At 40.1% G+C, this 16,568-nt stretch overlaps 1 long non-coding RNA gene across 1 annotated transcript in view; it reads right to left on the bottom strand.

The window, feature by feature from the left end:
- LOC122794609 overlaps window positions 1-16,568 on the bottom strand; it is a 597,416-nt gene that overhangs the window by 338,737 nt on the left and 242,111 nt on the right. The gene's annotated exons all lie outside the window — the stretch shown is intronic.

Raw genomic sequence — 16,568 nt, 5'->3', positions numbered from 1 at the left:
AGACTTTAGTAAATGTGAAGAATCCATGGAATGTCCATTTCCTGTTCAGTGCCTTCTTTAATAAGCCTAACTTGTGCTTGTTCCACTTTTTCCATCTCAAAAGTCTGAGAAATGAAGGGAAAATCAATGTTATCCTCTAGGGTGCATGTCATCAAAACAGCCTGTATATCACTTTTAAACTTTTTGATGGATTTATATATATATATATATATATATATATATATATGGATCTACTTTATTTTTTTTTTCTTTTTCACTTCATCAAATTGAAATGAGAGAGTGGAAGAAAGCGTTTTCGAAGAAAACTCACTTTCGCGTAAATCAGTAGTTAAAAAAAAATAAATTAGGGAAAGAAAGGAAAGCATCCGGTTTGCATGTTAACTTAGTTGTACAACGTTCAGTGTTGATGTACAACTAATCGGACTGTTGTTGAGATCGTAGTACAGTGGGGATGAGGGAACATTCCCTTTTCCCCACTGTAGTGTGATCTCGGAGTGGGAATATTAAAGTAGGGGGGTGTGGGGTGCACAGACCCCCACATGGGGGGTGACCCCCTGCATAATAGTGTTTTAAGTGTTTCGTTTTTTTCTTTTTTTGTTATGGATTTACACGAAAGTGCGTTTTTGTTGAAACGCACTTTCGTGTAAATGCATTTGCGGATTTACGTTTCAGTGAAACGCAAATTCGTTAGAATGCAGTAGATCCATATATATATATATATATATATATATATATATATATATATATATATATATAAACCTATTTTCCTCTTTCCCCAGTATTATATCATTAATCTAGCCTGAGCATAAAAATATTCATGCTGACATTTCCATCTGAACAATTGAATCATATCTAGGCATCTGACAAATTGTCCTCCATTCTTCCTAATCTTCCAGATGTGTAAAAGCTCCTCCTGTTCATAGGTTCATACGTTCATAGGAGGTTATGAGGCTAGTGATCCGAGGGTTGTTTTAAGCCTAGCCTATTACACCCATTATTTTTCAAGAGAAAAGGTCTAGTCAATGCCGAAGATTATTATTAGTAATGACTGCCCATGTCCAAGAGGGATGTGGGAGCTATTCCCAGCTAGGATTTGTGGTTTCCCATCCATTCATCCAAGCTCCTTTTGAACAGAGTCATAGAGGTGCTCTGCTTAACATGAATAGGTAGCCTAGTCCAGAGAAGTGGCAAACTCTGGGTGATGAATTTGTCTCTCCACCATGTCCTATTTAAATTGCAGGCCAGATTTAGTTTCACTGGAGCAGGTAATTCTATGGATGTGCAGCAACTTCATCAGGTTGGGGTCAGAAATTGCTCTGTAAGCCAGCACACATCTCCCCTAAGTAGTCTATATGCTACTGAGTACAGTAACAACGACTTCAGACTGTCCATGTAAGGCATGTACTGAGGACCCTGGATATTCCTAGTTAAAAATCTCTGGGGTCTCTCCAGTTGCTGCAGGTGTCTGGTACGGTGCATACCAGAGGGTGCTTTATGCTCAATTATGGGCCTGATAAGGGATGAATATAGGGGGTTATAACCTCTTTTGCTCTTGAGGGTATGCCTTTGCTAATCAAATGTGTGATGTTGAATGCCATTCTTACTACAGTGGACACATTGTAGTCAAAGTTTAGGTCACAGTCTACTTGTATGCCCAAATCCCTCACTACAACATTTGTACTTAAGGTATTGTTGTTTATTTGACAGTTAGTAGGGACAGTGCTTTTACCGAAGGAGATGATGACACATTTTTTTGTATGGCTTTGGCACCAATTGTTGGTCTGTGTAAGCCCCTCATGGTGTACACTGATATCATTTAGGAAGTCAACGATCACTCCAAGTTTGCAGTTGTCAAACTTGGTAAGCCACAGTTGCTTTGTTTTGTCCTGAACTCCCGAGAAGCAAACATCAAACATAAAGGGCCCCAGTACTCACGCTTGTGGAACCCCATTGGTGACTGGTCTGCTAGCTGAGGTAGAGTCACCCACTTTGATAGCATGTGTACAGTTAGTGAGCCAATTTGCGACCCACCTAACAACAAAGGGGTTGATATTTAGGTGGGCAAGTTTGTCAATAATGCCTGAAAGGGGTATTGTGTCATAAGGCCTTCACCAAGTCCAGATATGCTGTGTTTACAGATTTGCCTTTGTCTATGGCCCTGGTCACATTTTCGAAGAAGTCTACTAGGTTTAACAGGCATGATCGACACTTTACAAAGCCAAACTAGGCTGGATCAAGGGTTTGGAGGTCACCTATATCTTTATTTATGAGATCCATGATGATACATTCCATGGCCTTGCAGATAAGGCTGGTCAGGTTTATGGGTCTATAATTCTCCAGATCTGTTGCTAAGCCACCCTTGTGGAGGGGGAGAACCGTCACAGTTTTCCATTCATCCGAGAGAAATCCTGTATTCAGGCTGTGGTTAAATAGAGTGCCTAAAGGGGTTGCTAATTCCAGCTTTAGTTTGTTTAGAATGCAGCCTGGGATGCCATCAGGACCCACAGAGGCTGTGTTTTTTTGCCTCAGACAGAGCTCTGATGACCTGTTCTTTAGATATACAGGGCAGGGGAGCTGTTGAAAGTATGGTTTATGATATGCTTGGAGAGGATAAAGCGAAGAAATTTTCACCAAACCTGTCCGCTAATAGGTTAGCAATTTCTGCAGGGTCAGTGTGTGTGATATCATCTGTCACTAGTTCAGCACACATCTGGGTCCTACCTTTTAGGCAACAGATGTAGCTGAAGAAAGCCTTGTGGTTATCCTTAGCTGTGTTTGCTAAATTTTTCTCGAAGTTGCCCTTAGAGGATTTTATAAGTTTTCTTGTTTGTTTATTTAGGCTTAGGAGGCTACTTTTCCAGTGCTGGGACCTCACTTTGGTATTCTTAGACAACAGCTTCTTACACTTGTTGTATAGTTTACTTATAAGAGATGTCCACCAGGGTGGCTTGTTTTTTCTTGAGACTCTTACTTTGGTCCTATCCTATACAGCCCAGTCTATACATTTGTATAAGTGTTGGTACAGGGCATCAGAGAATACTTTAGTATAGTTGCCAAGACCATCTGTGGGGACTGGGGCTTGGAAATCATTTATGCCAACCCCTAGGAGGGTATAGTTGGCTTTAGTGAAGCTTTTTAAACTGACTTCACCTCTGATGGGTTTTGGAGTTATTGCTACTTCAAAAGTGACTGACTTGCGATCAGATTTTACTAGTGAGGGTCCTATACTTACGGTAGCACAACAGTCTCTCATGTTGGTGAGAACCAGGTCAAGTATACTTGAGCCCCTTGTAGGATTTGTACAATTTGTTCCAGGGCATTTGAGTTAACAAAGTCAAGGAGCTTTTGTACAAATAAGTTGGGGATCATATAGGTTTCCTAGTTGATGGTAGGATAGTTAAAATTCGCCGTGACAAGAGTTAGGTTGTCTCTTGATTGACTCAAGTAAAGCCAAATAAGCCACATGAGCATCTTCGTTCATGGAGGGGGACTTGTAAATAATAATGACTTGAAAGGGGGTGGGTCTTACCCAAGGTAATATGAACTTGGAGTAAATCCATAGAGTTATCTTGTCTAACCAGTCTGGAAGGGTATTTATTTATTTATTAAACATTTGTTTACTGGGAAAGTCTGACTTGGAACGAGCCAATTTTCAATGGAGGCCCAAGGTGAAATGCTCCAGATGCACGTCTTTCTAATCTTTAATGTAGGTAGATACTTTTAATGTAGGTAGATACTCCACCACCTCTGGTTCTCACATTTTCATTTTGCCGTCTGAAGGTGTTCGTAGGTTCATAGGTTCATAGGTAGGTACTAGGTTATCGGCCCTGAGGCCTATACAAGCCCAGCCAAAAAGGTACCCTGGCTTTTGCCACCCAAGAAAATTATTTTCCTGTGCCACTGTCGAGCAGAGTGTAGAAGGCATTGTAGCCTTGTAAGGCTGTGCTACTCTCTGTGGCCTTGAACCAGGTTTCTGTAACTGCACAAATGTCTACATCATCCAAGGAAAGGAATACTTCCAGACAGTGCAGCTTTTGGCTTAAACTCCTAGCATTCAGCATGATAACCCTTATTCTGTGACCATATTATGCTGACTAATACACCCCTCTTGCACTGCTGTAATTCACTTTGTGTCATGCTTACCATATGAACTCATATGTCCCTCATCTGTAGCTACAGAAACAAAGGCAATACATATGTGACATCAATCTTTGGGAACAGTAAATGAGTTCAACTACATTAGCTCTGTGAGTAAAAGAAGAAACCGAAGAAAGTCACTTTTTACAAAATCCAGTATTGCCCTAGACTGGTTCCAAAAGACACAGTCACATGCCTTTGTTAAAAACTCCAAACATCTAAGTCTGGGGAACCTACTTTAGCAAAAGCTTCAAGAAATGAGCCTGATCATACAGTTTCACAGAAACTTTCTGAGGCTAACAGGCTAAAACTTCAGGTGAGTTCTGTATACCTCTCTTCCCAAGTGCCCATAACAGGTTCATAGATTCATATGTAAGTAGATTCATATGTAAGTACTAGGCTAGCTGCCCCTCTGGGCCATTTTAAGCCTGGCCAGTTTCCCTTTTTGTGCTCAAAATAACCTATCCCATTTGGTTACAGATTGGCCTTACCCATGTCATGGTCACTATACCTTTAATGAGAATAGCCAGGATCATACCATAGATAATTTGAGAGAAACCCCTCCTACAAGGGATAAAGCATTTAAGAGCTGCCTCTGTCAATCAGTAGTACTGGAGGCAATCCTGGGATAATTTTTCTGTTTCCCATTCATGGATCTAAGCTGCACTTGAATATGGACAGGGATGAACTTTGTTTTATGTGGAGGGGTGTCTGTTCTATAGCAGTGGTATCCTCGGTGAGATATATCTGTTCCTCCACACCATTCTGTTGACATTGCAGAAGAGGTTTAGATCCCAAGACTGAGTATTTCTGATGCCATTTGGCTTGGTGATGTGCAGTAAATCCATCAGTAATGGGTCAGAGAATGCCTCTTAGCAGTCTGTAGGATATGAGTATAGTGCAGGGCTTTGAATCGGTCCATGTAGAATGTCTTTTAGGTCTTGTATCCTTTTAGTAAGGTATAGGGCGGCCACGGTGGTGCAGTGGTTAGCATTGCCACCTCACAGCACAAGGTTCTCCAGTTCGATCCTCGGCTGGGGTGCCTTCTGTGCGGAGTCTGCATGTCTTCCCTGTGGTTGCATGGGTTTCCTCCGGGTGCTCCGGTTTCCTCCCACATCCCAAAGACATGCTGCAGGTGGACTGGACACTCTAAACTGGCCCTAGATGTGAGTGTGTGCATGTGTGTGCCTTCTGTGGAAGGTTGGGCACTGGGCTGGCAACTCGACAGTGTAAAAACTCCACTGCCAATCACGAGCGGACAAGGTAATCCGCTGTGGCGACCCCTAACCAGGAAAAGCCGAAAGAAGAAGAAGAAGAATCCATTTAGTAAGGTATCTCTGTCAGCATTCCAGTTAGTGCATGTGTCTGGACATTATCAAGGAAGTTATGCTAGCAAGTTTCTAAGTTTGTAAGAAGTATAATTAAAATCAGTCCCTGACTTTGTCCCACAGTTACTTTTGGCCCTGTCTTTATTCACTAAGTTATGAGATTGAGAGGAATGTCTACTGTACCCTGCCCCCCATAGGTCAAGAAACTGCCGCAGGCATTGGCAAATGCCTGAGAGCCTCAATACATCAGTTTGCATGGCAGGTTAATGTTGAGGTTTACTGTGGCTCAAATCCTTTTTGCCCTCTGAGGCTGACGTTTTAACTTATTTCATTTTTACACTGCATTCCTGCTGTCTAGTGCTGGTGCAGAGCACCAATAACCTCTGTGACAAACTGCAGGGTACAGGGTTTGAACCCCTTTTAGTGCCTTTAAGGCACACTACTTTTATAGCATCCCTAGTGTCTAGTGGTTCCCAGTACCACATTTGTTTTTAATTGACGTATCCCTGCTATCTAACATTTGCCCCAACCCATATCCTTACAATCATCCTTCATGACTAGTGTTTGCCCCACCTTGATTTTAAGTGCCTTTAAGTTATTCCCTGGTGTCTAGTGTTACCTCCTGTCAACTTACATTGTGTTTATTTGCTATTAAGGCATGATTTTCAGTAATTATTCTGTGGTGTCTAGTGTCCCCCAGTAGTGTGTGCTACTAAGGCATGCAGCTCAAGAGTTCCCCTGGTGTCTAATATTCCCCATATCCCCGTTCTGTTTATGTGCTGTTCTAGCATGGGATGTATGAGTTCTTCCTGGTAGCTAGTGGCTCCCCTGACCCACATCTACAGAGTTACCCCTGCTGGCTAGTGGTCCTCCCAGCTCATTGTTGCAAGCTTTGATCATTTGTCTAGGGGTGTATGGAATTATGGCAGCCATCCCAACCCCACACACATAGAAAATCTCCTCTCCACATGATCACACTCTCAGACATAATTAGTTATTTATTCACATGGGTACCTAACCTACTCTCTAACTAACTCCCCTCTGCTACCTTCCAGGAAGATGCAGGGTCTACATTAGATCAGTGAACACTTAAAAAAGCGAACGCTGATTGATCGAACTTATGTAAGCGAAAGCTTACAATCTCGAATTGTCAGATCAGCGATTTTTTTCCTAGGGAAAAAAAATCGCTGATCCAAAACACATACACACAACACAAGCACACCAAACAAACAGCAATCCACACACATACACCTAAAATCTGACACCTAACCCTACACTAAACTATACACACACCACTAGCTATCTACTTACCTTAACCCAAACCCTAACCCTAAGGTCTGTCACCATCACACACTCACCTCACCTGCTCCCTAACCCTAACTCGCCTAACCCGCCTTAACCTTCACATCCACACAATTGCACACATACCTAACCCGCACCCTAACCCTAACTCACCTAACCTGCCCTAACACTCACATCCACACAATCGCACACTTACCTGAATCCGACCCGTAACTTTCCACCACAGCACCGAAAATACCGAAGCAACAGAAACGGACAACCAAATTCTTTTCCTAGGAAAAAATTCGGGTTTCTGTTGCTTTGATATTTTAAACATTCGCTTAAATAAGTTCGATCAATCAGCATTCGCTGATCTAATATAGACTCGAAGATGCACACTCACACATTCAGCCCCTCATACACACACACACACACACACACACACACACACACACACACACACACACACACACACACACACACACACACACCCCCTAACACTTCCTGACCACTAAATTCCCAAGCACTTACCTCTACCATGATGAGCTCGACCAAAAGGCTGCATTCATTAACACAAGTGACCAGGAGCAGCCATGCTAATCTATGCAGCAGAGTGATCCGATGTGCAAGTGCCTTAATGCAGGTAATTCTGTTGTAGAGCACATTGTTAATTAACATACGTCTCACACCTAGAACACCTCATTAGCATCCTGTTGTAGAGCACATTGTTCATTAACATATGTCTCACACCTAGAACACCTCATTAGCATCCTGTTATAGAGCACATTAATTAACATATGTCTCACACCTAGAACACCTCATTAGCATCCTGTTGTAGAGCACATTGTTAATTAACATATGTCTCACACCTAGAACACCTCATTAGCATCCTGTTATAGTGCACATTGTTAATTAACATATGTCTCACACCTAGAACACCTCATTAGCATCAAGCACAGACATGGAGGCAGCCCACCAAGGCACTGTGCATCTTCATGGAAAAACAGCATGGTGGGGCTGAGTCTGAATGCAGAAAGGTTACCATGAGTTCTACACATAGTGTACATCGTGCAGTAGCTTTTCCAAATTTGAGCCACTGTCCAAAGCTTAATTTTCAAACATTACAAAATAACTGTTCCCAATCAACTAACGAGAAATGCTTGAGAAGATACACAAGTCCAATGTAGGAATAGTAAAGCACAAACAAAGAACAAGAGATGCAATATCTCAGTAAAGCAAAATTATAAAGAACATGTAAATAAGCATTGCACTATATACAATACATAGCAACACAGCAATCCATAACTGACAGTGTTTTTTGATACATTTACTTCATTTAACTGGGTCGGTGAATTGGTCCACAAAGACCCTTTTCAGTCATGACCTAAGCCATCTGGCATTGACCAACATATTAGCTGTACAGAAAAAGAACCTGATGCAATATTTGCATGAAAATATATACATATATGACACAGATATCCTCCAAAAACAACCTAACTTTAATAAAGAAAAGCTATAGGACTACTGTGCACTGATATATACAGCTAAAGACAACCATGTTTGTATACATACACATGCATATGTGCCAGATAGTGAAAAGCATCTCTGTCTAGGGAGCAGAGTACACACTTTTTCAGTTCACATAAGCTATGTATCTAATATGTGTAATTTATTATTCCTAGTTTCCTGAAATTATGACATTGACAGACACAGCAAGAAATTAGAGAATTACAGTCTTTATTCTCAAGACAGCAACAGTTATTAAGGATGGCTTTAACATTGTATTGCATATGTGTACTACTGCCTTGGACTGTGACTAATACCTTTCGCATCCAGATAAGCCTTCCACTGTACAGTTTCAGAGCAGAGTCGCAACTGCTGGCTTTTCAGGAATCCACCCTTTTCACTGTAAGCTCAGTGCCTTGCAGTGTTATCTTACCAATAACATATGAATTTTGTTTTACAGTATTTCACACTCTTGCCCACACAATGGATTTTCAACAGTGGTTAATAATACATTTTAGTACCATCAAACCTTTCTGCTTTTTTGGTTTGAAACTGCCATCAGCTGTACTAGTCTGGCACCCCAGGGTCAGAACTGCTGAACACTTAAAATAAGCCATCCATTTCATACTAGTTTATGGTAGCTCTATAGCAGTTTCACTTCAAAGGGTAAATACAAACAGTTTTATTTCTGCAGGTCAGAGTTGTTACACTCATATTCTTTAATAATCAATCAACTGCACGATTTGTAGCTCAGTAATAAAATAATTAAAGTGATGAAATGCACATTCCCAATTAAATATATACAGGACATGTACCACTGTATGTGAAAATTCAAACAAAAATGTTGAACATAAAGTTATCCTTCAAAAAATGTTAACTACCACCAAGCTGTGCCTGCTTTTATTTATAACCAGAAGAGCAAATGAAACTAGCTACTGATAACTTCTAAATGTATTCAGCAACTGAAGAAGCACAGACAAAACTATACAATCATGAGTTTAGTGTACCCATGGGAAACAGGCTCTCTCTCTTTTCATTTTAATATGCATTGAAAGATTTCTTCCTCATTTATTCACTGCTCCAAGTCTTACTCAGAGTTCATTAGCAAGCACCCAAAAAGAGTGAGATCAACCAATTCATACCTTTTAGTAGAAAAGACATTACTTGCTGGTAGTCCAGATGGGTGTCCTGAACTAGCTTAATACTGGTAGACATTCACCTTGTACTGAAACTGTAGATATAATTCCCCTTTCTGTATTTGGTCTAACTCCCTTGACTCTTCCACTTCCTGCTAGGTCAAAATTTTCATTCTACAGCACAAGGCTATTTTTACTTAGAAAATTCCAACACTTCTCTGATATGAAACAACACTATATGGAACACTAGTGTGTGTACATCTGTGTGTGTGTTTGTGTATAAGCAGTTTCATTTTCAGTGTTGTTGCTATATCTCTACTGAAAAATACTTACATGTACCTTGGTTGTGAGCAGATGTTTCACAATACATATATTTTTATATATATTTAAGTGACAGCGGTCCACAATAGTAAGATTAGGAATTCAGGAACATCTGTGTGTGTCTGAGCTTACATTCAAGTACACAATGTCCAGTCCGCACGATCCACAATTTAAAGAAAAGTGAAAACAGCTGTCCAGAGAAAATCTCATGAAATAGAATTGAGCCAAAACTCATGAGTACTGTCATCACATAAACTTGGACTAATACTCCACGGCAGGGTGTCAATCCCTAACCCTGTCAAATGCTGCTGAGCAGAAGGCTGAAAGGAAAACTGGCTACTTTTACAGTATTATGTATGCCTAAAACTCCAAATAAACTTAAGAAAATGCTGGAGAAAAATAAGCAGAGACAGAAATAATATGACGACAGAAATTGTAGAAGACCATTACATCTACAAGCTGAAGAAAAAGAAAGAATACAGACAATGCATGAAAACGTTTGCAGACCAAAGTTGAAACTGTTAGCAAAGTAGCAGAGCCAACGTCCCATGATATACATAGGGAAGAAGGAAAGCTACACAGAATTAATTGGCACAACTAACAGAATGCTAATGCTGCAGTGTGCCTCATGGCGATAAATTCCACACTACAAGGCTCTAGCACACCACACATTGAGTACTGCATGCTGTTCTATAGATCATATGAGAAAAGGCACGTTAGGCTGCTGGGAAGAATCCAAATACAAATCTATCATAAAGACTCACAGGATTGAGGGAAAGGAATACGCTAGAGAAATTGCAGCTCCCTTTCATTTGACTTGAAGAGACAAAAGAGACGTGACACTGGAGCATAAGATGGTGTCAGGAAGATGTGAAGGGATTATCTTAAAGCCTAGTACCTACCTATAAAGAGGAAGCGCAGAGAAGAAAGTAGAGGAGCAGTAGCAGCAGATTGTACAGCCTAAATAGTCACTCAATCTCCAAAAGTATTATTTCAGAGGGGAGGTTGCTGAACCCTGGAATGGACTACCAGAACAGATAGTGGAGATAATCCACACAAGAACTCAAGAGGGCATGAGACAGGTAGAAAAAGGTGATGAGAAAAGTAGGGAAGGAGTGGAGGTAGAAAGGTAAATACAATTAAAAGGGAAGACTAGATAACCTTATTGTCGTCTCCTGTAACATAATTGCTGACATCTGTACAAGACAAATGCATTGAAATTCCAGGATGTTGACCAACCAGGCCCATCACAACTGGTACAGATGCAGAAAAAAATCAAAAACTGTGAGAACTGAAATAATGAAGAACTGCACAGGAACAAACCTCAGGCCATGCATTCAAGATATGTTGTAGTGCTATAAGAATGACCTGAAAAGGAGGAAGTGATGTCATGAGTAAACAGTGTGGTAAGAATGGCCTGAAAAGGAGGAAGTGATGTCACGAGGGAACAGTGCTGTAAGAATGGTCTGAAAAGGAGGAAGTGATGTCAAAAGTGAACAGTCCTATTACATTTTCTAAATTTAGAACATCAACGAAGAATTAGACAGATACATGGACAGTGCAAGAGCAGATCATGATACTAAGCACTGAAAATCTCCATTCCATCTTTTAAAATATACACCAAATTGCTAGTTTGATGCAACAAGTCCACTGCATATTCAGTATAAAGTTAAGGTTAATTTTTAATTAAAAAGGGTTGTAACATGCTATGTATATATTTATGTATTTATTTTATTTGCATTTCTTTACTGGGAACGTACGTGTGGGAATTGAACCCTTTTTCATTGGAGGCCTGGGGAGAAACACTCCAGGGTTACAATAATACATGAAATACAGTCATAAAAACAGAAACATAAAATAACATACGAAATGTAATCATAAAACTACATAAATCAGTGGCACTTATTGACATGAACTTGTACTTTGTTAACTTTGACTTTTAAATGTTCATCACCTAGCTACCAGAGTTTCCAGTAACTACCAATCATACACCTGTAGATTTATGGTAAACTCCTCAAACCAACTTCACAATAAGGTTATCCCCTCTGCTGTTTGGTCAGCTTTCCCTGCTGGATGTAACAATTTCCACAGAGTGCTTTGTCTTTCTATGTGCCTTTACTGCTTGCATATGTAATACCATCTAAGACAAATTCCTCTTTAAAGGTATCAGCTTCCTTTTCCTTTGTACATAGTAACACAACTGTTTATTCCTAGTCAGGTATTTTACTGACTAGTGGTTCTTCTGTCTTTTATAAGATTATTTCACTGTTGTTGCAACTCAGCATTATACCATTGTTATCAACTGTTTAATAAATTATGTTTTTGAAAAAAAATGTCCCAGCTACCATAAGCTGCATGTCACATGTTACATATTCTAGACAGTTAAGTCTGATTAAAGACATCATGGAAGCTAGAACCTCAGCCACAGAGTCTCTGTTATTTACTGACCATCCATAGAAACACCCATATTCCATTTATGCCAATAAGGGCGAAAATGCAGCACAACCATGTTTAATAAAGTGTAAAATGATAAAAACGTGCAACCAATCCAAGTCTTAGGAACAGCACAACACAGCTTGCAGACAATAAAAGTAACACATTAAATCTCAGTGCACAATTTAACCTTTGCTAAAAATATACAGATTGCCATAAAAGAGAGCAACAGGGCAGTGTCTGCACCCAAAAGACAACTTAAAAACAGTAGTAAAGCCTAAAACTAGTGCATGTCTATATACTATATCTACTTAATAAGTACTTAGCATACCTTTAATGCAGCCGTTCTGAGTAAGTCAAGGAATGAGTGAGAGTTAGATTTGAGATTCTTTTAACAGCCCTTACATCTAGCATAGGCCTGGGGTAAAGCATTTGCACTCTGCAGAGAAGACTCATGATTTTCAGCCTGACACATCATAATAACAGAATTTCAAACCACAAAACCCTTGAACAATTTTAACCATTTTCTTGTTCATTAACACCCTTTATTAAACAGTGTTTCCTACAGTTCTCTGAGCAAATGGAGACCAACTATCATAATTTTCTAGGCTTGAGGAATTTAGATCTTCCCAGCTCATACTTCCTTGGAGGAGAGTATGAAATGACCCTAACTGCAAGCAGTGCACACTTCCACATAACCTCTGAAACCTGCATATAGGGTTTGGTATCCAGGATCTACTCCACAGCTGCAGTTCCCCTAAACTCCAGAAGGGGGCATATTAGAGAGATAACCCAGGACTCATATACATTAACTAAAAGAGACAAGTTGGCTAAATTGACTCCTTCCCTAGTGGTGGTTACTTGAACCAAGGTTACAAGCATCACATCATTAGAGTAGAAGAATGAAGGGGGTCTGAAAAATAGTTTCTTCCTTGTGGTTGGTTCATAAGTAGTTACTAGGCATGCAGTCCAAGAGAATATTGAGGAAACTAGCCCAGTTTCCTGAATACCCCAAATAACTGAATGGTTAAGTAACTTGCTCAAGGTCACACACCAGGCAAATGTAGGCTGAGGGAACCAAACCTTGCTCCACAGGAAGCAGCTAATTAACAGCTCATCACCTTAATCTGCTGCACTAATTACCAGACAACAGTCATACTCAGTGATTTTCCTGTTTTCAAGTCCTTACCATGTGAGAGACTGCAGTGTCACAAACTGCAGGGATGCTGTGAACAAGGATTAGTCAGCTATGTTTTAACAGCACAGAGAAATAACAGCTACATTACTTAAATGTGTTGCGTAGCAGTGAAAAATAAGCAAAGCAGCTAAAGCACAGCTGTTAATATTTATTTATTTTAATGACAGTGAGTTTTTTACTTATAGTCTAGCTCTAACAAAGTTTGTGAAGAATACTTCTGACAGAAGTATTCTCTGTATATCTCATAATACAATTCAAGGGGACTGCTATTCATTGGTCATATCTGTAAAAAGCTGTATAAACATACACAAAAATATAAAGACTTTTTAATTTACAATTAAAAGAATAATGTTTATTAATGTCTACATTAACATACAAATAGGCAGTGCGCATGCCCACTAAAAAGTAATGCTTGTTTACTTTTAAATACTGTGAGAACTCCCATATATGGAATTTGCTCTGCCTGTCTTAGCTGTGGACCTGACTTAAGTTTATTGTATTAAACCGAATTGCCCCAGTATGAGACCAAGACTAAAGGACCCACATCCATTGTCAGTACTGAGGACTGTGCACAATTAGCAGGTCTGGCAGATGCAACATAAAACTAAAGCTATGAGCTATTAATGAGCTGCTTCAAGTGGTACAGGGATCGATTACCCGAGCCTCCTTTTCCTAATTGTGCAACAAGTCACTTAAGCAGATAGTACTCCATGAGTCTGAAAGAGTTCATGTGGATCAGTCTTTTACACCAGTTAACAAATAAATAATTATGCAGTTAATCTAGATGCTGTGCTTCTGTCTCAATAATGGTGTCTCTGTGACTCATATTCACATTTGCATTCAACAGAACATAATGTAACATCTGTGATCACCAGCAATGGTATGGTCTCACAATCCACACCACTGGCAACAATATATGAGGGACAGGGGCTATGGTCCTTCCATCTAGTACACTTCCCAAATAAATGGTTGTACACAACAACACAATAAACAAAATAAAGTATAAAAATCTATAAACATAGGGCAGTATTACATAAATAAAAGAAGTCTGACCTTAAGAGTATGTAGAAAATATGCATGGCTACCCTGGGCTATGGGCCCATATCAACCTTACCAATATACGATCCACACTGAATAACTACAGAGCAGAATAATATGCCCTGGCTTTGCAGACTCTTTCTGCCTCACTCAGAACTTGGTGCTTTGTGGTGCTACATTGTCCACAGTAACTGTAATTTAAATAAACTACTGCATTCATTACCACACTCTCTTTTGCTTTATGGAAGCAATGTAGTGCATCTTTTAGTGATGGCCAGGAACTTTTCTTCTTCTTATAGAGTTTGCTGATGTGATTGTTACACCATATGAGTTTAGATCCAAACTTGCCATTATGCTTATTTCAGACTGGTATGGATATCCAAATGCATTTATCCAAGAAAATTCCAGAGTAGCGCGCAACAGCCTAAGTTAAAAGACTTATTGAAGAGCTGTACCATTAGTGATCGTCAATAAGATCAATAAATAGTGAATGATTGATCTTGGAGTAATATGTGAATAGACAGAAGCTATCAGGTGCAACAAAACAGGCTTTCATAAAGACAATCTCAGCAAGATGACCAACTTTGACTAGGCAGCAGGTAATAAGTGGGCTGGTGTAATTGGGAGAAATGTTTGTCAGGACAAGATCGATAAGATTAATACCTCTGGTGGGGAGGGGGACAACCTTGGTTAAGTGCATTTGCATTTACAAACTTCAGAATCTCCCAGCATACTTGTTGTGGGTAATAAATGTTTGCCAGTTTATGTGCAGATAGTTGAAGTCAGCCATAAGAAAGATATTTGGTTTGACTGCTAACTTTGTCTAATCAGTGAAATTCTTCTGCATGCTAATAAGGGATCAAAGATGGGGATCTAGAACTGGCTGTAGTGAGCTAATTCATTTTATTGAGTATAACTACGACTTCAGCCAATTCCAAATTTGCATTAATTGAAATACAGTGAGAATCAAGTGTCAATGATGTGGATGCATGATAGGCATTGTACCCTTGAATGCAGAGGGTGCTACCACCGTTATAGAACCAGGATTCTGTAAATACACAAACAATGATGGCATTCAGCTGTGCTACTGTGCCAGTATTCAGACTGGAGTTTAGTATCTTGGGATATACACCAGGTGAACAGGTGTTGGTCAAAGGCCAGATTACTGTCTACATATGCTCCCAAATCCTTGACTGCTGGGTCAACTCTTAAGAATGTCTTATCAGTGGAATAATTAGCCTGGCTGGCAGTTTTCCCAAAAGGCACTGTAATGCATTTCTTGGCATTGAGGTTTACTCCGTGACTTTGGCACCAGTCATTTGTTTGTTTAAGACCCTCTTGTAAGATGTTTGCGTCATGGGAGGAATCTATGATAGCTCCCAATGTACAGTCATCTGTGAACCTGGTCGGTGAAAGGCCCTTGACATTAGCCCTTACGTTCATGAAGAAGATGCCAAACAGAAACAGTCAAAACACAGAGTCCTGTGGTACCCCACTGATGAAAAGTCTCTTAGTGGAGGTGGTCTCACCAATCCTGAATTCCTGGGTCCTGTATGTGAGCCAGCTGGCAATCCAGCATGTTATGTCAGGATTTATGCGCAGTTTAGTGAATCTGTCAACTATACCCAAGTGAGGTATTTGATCTAAGGCCTTAGCCATGTTGAGGTAGGTGGTATGCACTGCCTTCCCCTTATCAACTGCCTTGGCGACCTTCTCAAAGAAGTCCACAAAGCTTAGTAAGAATGATCTTCCCTTGAAAAAGCCAAACTGGGTTGACTCCATTGTTTGAAGGTTGGCTTTGTCTCTGTTGACGATTTCCATGACAATTTATTCCATGGCTTTACATATTACATGAGTTTGTAGTTTCCAGTGTTGGTTGACAGTCCACCCATTTGAAGTGGGATAACCATTGTAGCCCTCCACTCACATGGTACACATGCTGTTTTAAGGCTATAGTTGGAAAGTGACTCAAGTGGTCCTGATAGCTCATGTGTCTAGCCATTTAGGAGGCATCCTGGGTATTATTAGGGCCCACTGAGGCTGTGTTTTTGGCCTTAATGAGTGCTGCCAGGACCTGCTCCCAGTTAATACTTGGGAGGGTTATGCTAGTATGTATTTCTTGGGGGGGTAAAGTTTGAGCTAAATTTGTCAGCCAGCAAATTTGCTATGTTGCTCTGCTCAGTGAAGGTG

Source organism: Protopterus annectens, chromosome 2.part1, assembly GCF_019279795.1.
Source record: "Protopterus annectens isolate FY-2018-M chromosome 2.part1, PAN1.0, whole genome shotgun sequence".
NCBI classification, from domain to species: domain Eukaryota; kingdom Metazoa; phylum Chordata; order Ceratodontiformes; family Protopteridae; genus Protopterus; species Protopterus annectens.
Note: the sequence above shows the minus strand (reverse complement) of the source record. Positions and strands in the feature narration are given on the sequence as shown.